At 48.9% G+C, this 7673-nt stretch overlaps 1 long non-coding RNA gene across 4 annotated transcripts in view; it reads left to right on the top strand.

Annotated features, from left to right (window-relative positions):
* Positions 1-3071: 3071 nt before the first annotated feature.
* The window catches only part of LOC311579878, a 90256-nt gene continuing 85654 nt past the window's right edge, over positions 3072-7673 (top strand). The window contains exons 1-2 of one of the 4 annotated variants that reach the window (XR_014773278.1): positions 3072-4408; positions 6508-6658. This is a non-coding gene — a long non-coding RNA (uncharacterized lncRNA). Of the gene's footprint in view, positions 4409-5423; positions 6659-7673 lie in introns of those variants that run through there. The other 3 variants (XR_014773281.1, XR_014773279.1, XR_014773280.1) reach the window with 3 other exon arrangements.

Below are 7673 nucleotides of genomic sequence, written 5' to 3'. Positions count from 1 at the left end.
CTATCTTTCTTTATAGGTTCACCTTCACTAGTCTCCAGGGGAAGTGGGGAGGGTCTAAGGACCACCCTAAACTGGGGAGCCGAGGGCGGCAGCGGTCTGTAGTTCCTCCGCTGAAGCTGAAGGGGCACAGAACCAAGTGGGTCACCAAGCTCCTCAATTCACCCGACGCTGGCCCGGGTCACGTAAGGCTTCACCCAAAGTCTATTTTTTTCCCCCTTTTTTACGCCTTGCCTACATGCTTTGGCGTGTTTTGTTGAGAACTTATCAAATTCATGGTCTGTATCCTCAGTCAGAAACCATCATCCATTCAGAAAAATCTAACGTACCTGTCACGTGTCAGGCACAGTTGCAGGTGCTGAGAACACTACACAGGCACGCACAGATCACACAGATTACCTCTTTCTTTCTTTCTTTCTTTCTTTCTTTCTTTCTTTCTTTCTTTCTTTCTTTCTTTCAGGATCTCTGTAGTCCTGGCTGGCCAGGGCCTCAGGATGTAGATCAGGCTGGCCTCAAGCTCACAGAGGTCCACTTGCCTTTGTTGCCTCTGAAGTTCTGGGATTAAAAGCGTGTACCACCATATACCCACTGGATTGTTATAAATACAGAGTTTGGCTTATACCTAAAGTAAGAAGGAAAGACTGGTACGATTGGTTTACATTTTTCACAGGGAGTATATATCTCTGGAAAAAATATACAGGGGCGGTTGTCCGGGGGAGACAGGTCAGGGATCAAGTGTTTGCTGCACATGACTGATGACCTGGGACTGGAGAGATGGCTCAGTGGATAAGAGCACTGGCTGCTCTCCCAAAGGTCCTGATTTCAATTCCCAGTCACCACATGGTGGCTCACACCATCTATAGTGAGATCTGGTGCCCTCTTCTGGCATGTAGGCAACTCATGCAGGTAGAATACTGTATTAATAATAAGTAAATCTAAAAAAAAAAAAAAAAAAGGTCTACTGCTTTTATAAAGGACCCAAGTCTGATTCCCAGCACCCGTGTTGGGTGGGTCACAACTGTAGGGGAATCTGACCTGCTTCTGGCCTTTGGAGACACCTACACTCATGTGCGTATAGTGCACCCTCCACAATTACAAATAATAAAAACAACTTGTTCATAGTCAGAAACCCAGCAAGCGCAGCAGGTTACACCCCTGCAACCCCAGGGATCTTCTACAGGGAGAGATGGGAAGTAGAGGCAGAAGAAGTTGCAGGAGCTGTGGGGCTAAGCCAGCCTTGTGTATGCCGTAATGAAACGGAGACACTGACACAGGGTAGGCTCTGCAGGTCAAACTCAGGTGGTTGGGCCTGGTAGCAAGTGGCTGTACCCACTGAGCTATCTTGCCAGTCCTGCAGGTTGCACCAGTGCATTTGAGTGGTTGGCTCTGAGCTAAGGGCTTCGTAAGTTAAGCGTGCTTCCCGGCGTCCGTGAGATGACTCACAACCATCTGTAACTCCAGTGCCAGGGGGTCTGATGCTCTCTTCTTTCTTCCTTGGGCACCAGGCACACACAAGGTGCACAGTTGTATCTGAAGGCAAAACCCTAACACACAGAGAATAGTAAAATAGTTAAAAAAGAAAACAATCTACAGAGAGTGAGGGTATGACATTTGAAAATGTTCCCCGGTGCCTTTATGTTTGCGTCTGACCAAGGTGACAGCTTTTGTTTTAGGGGAAATCCTACCTAAATTATAGGGCTAAGCAAGACGCGTTAAAAAAAAAAAGTCAGAGTTTCTATAGTGGGAGTGAGATGGTTCCTGCAACCCAAGGCAGCCTGGTATCTCTAAAGCTAGAAGCCACGAAGGCAAGGTGTTCTTTATCACCCGCGTGTGGCTTATACAGGCCATGAATTATCTGCGGTCAAGGTTTTATCACAGTTGGTTTTCCCTTCACACTTTTCATTTTGATCGCCTTCTACAAGGAATGTAATACCATTTATATATTTACCCGAGTCAGATTTATAAAGGTTGCTTGGTTACAAAGTATGTGTCTCAAAGTCAAGTCGATATAGGAATTCTGGGTCGCCTGCACCTTCAGGTTTTCTCTTCTCCGTCCGCACATTTGTTCAACAAGTATTTATTGAGCCCCTAACTCACAGTCCAGCGGAGGAGATGGCAGGCTGAGCTGGAATTCTGCCACTTTATGGCCAAGGGGAGGGGTAGCCACGGATACTTTGGGGGTGCATAGGAAAGGCACCCCTCCCAAGGCTTCTTGGGGGGAAGCAGTGTCTAAAGTGGGAACAGAACAGAAGGTTGGTGAGTGAGCAGTCATGGGCCTGCAAGGAGCAGGCAGAGCTCTGTGAGTGTGAGGTCAGCCCGGACTACATAGTAAATGTCAAGCCAGCTAGGGCCACATGGCAAGACTCTGCCTCAAAACCCTTAAAAGAGACTCCTTGCCTTAATTTTTCTTCTTTATAAAATTGTATTTTATGTTGTTTTCATCTATGTGTGGGTGGCTACAGAAGCCAGAAGAGGATATTTCATCTCCTGGAGCTGGCGTTCCAGGCAGCTGCGGATCAGCAGGAGTCACCTGGGAATCAAACTCGGGTCCTCTGAAAGAGCAGCGAGAGCTCTTAGCCAGCGAACGTCTCTCCAGCCCCTAGCCTCCTGTTTCAACGTTTCCCTTCTGCACCTTCTTTCTCTTCCTGTTCTCCCTCCTCCCTCCCCCTCTCTCTTCCTTTCCCTCCCCTCCCCAACCTCTCTTTCTTTTGACAGGGCCTCATCATACACCTGAGGTTGACTTCAAACTTGGTATGTAGCCCAGGTTGCAGCTTCAAACTTGTGATCCTGTGGCCCCAGTCTCTCAAGTGCTGGGATGTCAGGTGAGTGCAACCATGTTTGGTGACTTTGTTTATCTTCTTTGCTTGTGAGATGATGGTGGTGGTGGTGGTGGTGATGCTGATGATTGTGGTATCAGGATTATTGAATACACAGTAAAGAAGTCTAGAAGGCCTGGTCCAGTGACCCCCATTGGGTTCCTATGTGTAATATACAGAGACGACCTCCTTTGCTCCCTCCTTCCCTCCCCTCCCTCCCTCCCTTCTTTTCTTCTGATTTTTATTTTCCTCCTAGAGGAAGTGCTCAGACTCAGAACCTTGCACCGGGTAAGCACACACTACAAATCGAGCTACGGCCCCAGTCCAAGATATTTTAATTTTGATTGGGCTTTTCTATTTCCAAAAACCCATGTTTCATGAAATTCTCTCACATCCAGAGCCTGAGTAGAAAGGGATATGTGACTTACTTTGTTTGTTTGTTTGTTTGTTTGTTTCTTTCTTTCTTTCTTTCTGTTCTCTCCTGCTCATTTCCGGGACATCGCTGTGAGCTGCTCATCCAAACCTTGCTCCCTGTGAGGAGGGGACCGTTTGGAAAGCAGCGGGGAGTCAGGGAAGGAGGAACCACACGCCGAGATCGTTCATTAAGAAAATATATTTTGGCATACTCAGACAATGGTTTGAGCAAGTTAAAAATAACTCCTCGTGAAAAATTAATAGGGAGTTATAAGTGAGTGTTTTAATACAAGCTCAGAGAGAGAGAGCGGGGCAGAGTCTGCAGGCGGTCAGTGGGTGACATCACAGGCAGCGCAGGGCGTGTACAGAGAGCCATGAGGCCAGCAGGAGAGTTGGCCATGGCAGTGAGCTCACCTCTGTCAGCCATGGGCAGAGAGAAGTGCAAAGGAGCTGGTCTTTCGTTGTGAGTTTCTGAGACCGGTGACATTTCTTTCCTCCTTTCCCACCGTCCTCTCCTACTAGTGCGCATAAAAACCATGGTGAATTCTGCCTGGTGCCGTTCGGTGACGTTTATTGAATGGCAGGCTTTCATAAAAGTCCTTTATCTGGCTTCTCTGCATTCTTTGTAAAAAAGGCCTTAGCTGGTTGCTGGATATGTTTCTCCAGTGTCTCCTGACCCACGGGCCGGCTCTCTGTAGTGTTGCAGGTAGTTAGGAGGCCGCTGCGCATCTTCCTCTGTCCCTCCCTCTTCAGAGGGCCCCTGTGGTCCTCTGTGAGCCTCGTGAGTCCAGCGAAGGGCTGCGGTGACCATTCTTTTGCCTCCGGTGCAGCTGGATGTGTAAGGAGAACACAGACCGAGAAGAAAAGAGGGAGCTGCATTTGGGAACAAAGGGTCCTAAGACTAGGGGTGGTGGGGGGGAAGGACACCGATATTTGTATTTTTAAACCCAGATGATATTTAAAAAATGGTTCTGTAATTGCAACGAGGCCCTCTAGGCCGTGAATTAATGTGTCATAACTCACGCCCAAGCACTGCGCAAACATCCCGCGTGTGAATTATTGCACAATAAATTCATGCCCTGTTGTGTCTTACAGCTTAATTAGTACATGAAGCTACATGAGTTAGACGAACCCAAATGGGATTATGTCATGTGGTGCGTGGAGAAGCAGAATGTCGGGAGGTATTTTGAGCTTTTTCTAGGAGAAGCACGGTTGGTGACGTCTTTGGGCATCCGTGGATGTGATGTTTGGGCTGCAACAGGTGGCATTCTCTCTCTCTTTTTTTTTTTGAGACAGGGTTTCTCTGTGTAGCCTTGCATGTCCTGGACTTGCTTTGTAGACCAGGCTGGCCTCGAACTCACAGAGATCCACCTCCTGCCTCTGCTTCCCGAGTGCTGGGATTAAAGGCGTGCACCGCCACGTGTGGCACAGGTGACATTCTTTAACATGAAGCTCTGAGCTTTGGTGGGTTGGTTGAATAACGGATTCAGTAACTGTTTAGTATAACTACATGCTAGTCATTATTAATGAAAGCCTAGTGCGACATGGCCCCTGCCGTTGAAGTACTTGCATCCTGATACAGAACACACACAGTGAAAAGAAGAGAGCAAAAAGTGCTGTAAGTGGCCAGGTGCAGTGGTGGCGCACGTCGGTAATCCCAGCGCTCGGGAGGCAGAGACAAGCAGATCTCTGTGAGTTCGAGGCCAGCCTGGTCTACAAAGCAAGTCCAGGGCTGTCTTGGAAAAGAGAGAGAGAGAGACAGACAGACAGACAGACAGACAGACAAAGAAGAAGGAGGAGGAGGAGGAGGAGGAAAAAATCAAAAGTGCTGTAAGTAATTTGTCAACAGAACATCTTGGGAATTCAGAGTGGAGGGTGGTGGCAGTGGGTTGGTGGGCTCAGGGAGAGACTGCAGGAATGACATTTGAGCTGTCTGTCGTAAGGGGTTGAGCTGTGCATGGGGGTGCTGGGGCTGGCCAGTGGACGCCAGGTAAAAGCCCAAGTGGTGCTGGGAAGAGCACAGGGAGCACACTGAGCAGGCTGTAGCCAGAGCCTCGGGTGAGAAGAGGTGACAGGGACAGCGACTTGGAGCCAGAGCTTTCTTATGAACGTAAACATTTGGCTTTAAGCCTACTGCCATTCTGTAATCTTTGGAGTAGTTTCTTTCACTACCCTGTACAGTGACCGCACTCATGAACTTGAAGATTGTTGTACTGTTTTCTTTGGTCTGTCTCCTTAGAAAGCGCATAGCTGAGGGCCAGGGGCCCTGAGTTCTGGTCTGGTCTCCCATGCCAGCCAGCCTTGTGACCTTGCCAAAACCACACAAATCCTTCAGTTTTTAACATGAGAGGGCAGAATGAATGGTTTTTAAAGTCTCGCTTAGTTAAAACATTCTGGCATTTTCTCTGTATTCTGTTTTTGTTTTGTTAGTTTACTTTGTTTTCTCTCCTCCAGCTGATCTGCAGTCTTACTGTTAGCTAGGTCTCTACTGTTAGGCAGTCGGGTCCTGCAGTCTGCCAGCTCTTCACAAAAACAAAACAAAACAAAACAACAACAACAACAAAACCCCGTTGTTGGAGTTTTAAATGTATAACAAGTAACACCCTCTCCTAATTTTGGAACCAACTGATAACTGAGACACAGGAAACAGGTGGTTCTATCAGCGTTAGGGCAGCTGCCACGTTGGTTTCCTAGCCCTGCTCCCTTCAATTAGACAGACTGACCCCCCCTCCCCCAGTCACAGGTGATGCTGAGTGCAAGCTGCCTCACACCACAGAGAGGGAGGCTACTTTTGCTGGCTGGCTGTCCTCTTCCATGGCTGTGCAGGGCAGTATGCTCCTGTCCTGCAAGCTGACCGGCTTTCCAAACACAAGCAGCAGCAAAAGCCCCCAGACCAGAAGGAGCAAACCAGGCTCGCTCTGTGGTGTTTACCCAGCTCACTAACCTCAGAAGGCAGAGAAGGTATATATTCCTACGCTCAGTGGGGCTTAACCTACAGCTCCTCAGATCACCTGGGAAGCTTGTTAAAGTATAGATTGCTGCCGTCGCCAACGCTTGGGAGAGAAGGCAGCACCATCAAGAGGACAAGGCCATCTTTGGCTACATGGCAAGTTAAGACCAGCCTGGGCTATGCAGAGACCTTATCTTGGGGGGAAAAAAACCCAAACAAACAAAAAACCGCAACAAAATAAAACACAGATTGCTGGGCTCGGCTGCCAAACATTTCCAAGTTCAGCAGGTCAGAGTGGATCCCAGAATTTGCACTTTTACCGCTCACCAGGTGACACAGATGCTGAGCACCCGAGGCCTGTGCACACGTACAGATGGAGCGAGGGAAGCAAACCTTCAGTCAACACTACACCAGGACTAAGAGCCACGGCCTTCTGTGTCTTCAGAACTCAACCCGCCTACACAGAGACTGCCCATCCACGGTAAGGACTGTATCTCATTTGTTGTCCTCAACACTTAGCCAAGGCACATGCGGAGTTCTGATACCTAGTTGCATTGAATTGAGTCTTATGCATTTTCACAGCACAAGAGTCCCACTCCTTTAAGGCCAGAACCATTTTGCTCCCTAAAAGTCACACTTTAAGAGGCTTCTTTGACAAATAGCTACCCTCCCCATCCTTCTAGAATCATCTAGAACTGTGGCCAGCTGCTATTACCAACCCTGCTTTTCTTCATCCTTGTCTCATCCTGAGAACTCTCCCTTGTCTGTCCATCCTTGTGAGATCTTGCCCTGAGCAAGTACTGTCACCCTCCCTCAGCCTTGAGAACAGTGTCGCTTACTCAAAGAACAAGGGATAAGAACCCCTGGAGCGAGAGGAAAAAAAGCCAGGGGCAACCTCCCTGGGTCTCCGCAATCCTGTGGAATTCTGGGAGGGGTGAGAGGTAGTAAGGTCAAGAGAAGGCTCAGCCCTCTGTAGTCGCCTCCCTGGAGACTCCAGCGTGGGCACAGCGGGCCGTCGTTCCCAGAGCTGCCAGGGGATTACGCTTTGGCATAGAAGATCCAATATTTCTCTTCTGTACTTAAACACAAGGCTCACTCTGGGCAAGCAGAGAGGGGGAGCTACTTCTTGACTCTGCGGGGGTTTCTGAAACATTCCTCAACAGGGGACAGATGACAGTGGTGTGACTAGCAGGGTTACCAACGTCCCTGCCACCTCCTGTAGATGCCTGTTCTGAGAGGCTGGTGCTAAAACCCTGTGAGAGCATCTACCACTCTTTGTGGGGGGTTGAATTCATAGCGAGCGGAGAGAGGCAGCCTGGTCTGGGGAGCAAGAAGTGCTAGTGACTAAAACAGGGATTGAGACATCCTTCTTTGGAAGGGGGCGGTGTGAGCAGAAATCTGGGAAGGCGTTTGCCAAGGGGTGCTTCCTTGTGGGAGCAATTTGGGGGAACAAAAGAGGGACAGGCAGACTGGAAAAGACATGGGACAGCAATTCG

This window comes from Acomys minous (genome assembly GCF_964271855.1).
Source record: "Acomys minous genome assembly, chromosome: 12".
Lineage (NCBI taxonomy): Eukaryota > Metazoa > Chordata > Mammalia > Rodentia > Muridae > Acomys > Acomys minous.
This window is presented reverse-complemented; position numbering and strand designations above follow the sequence as displayed.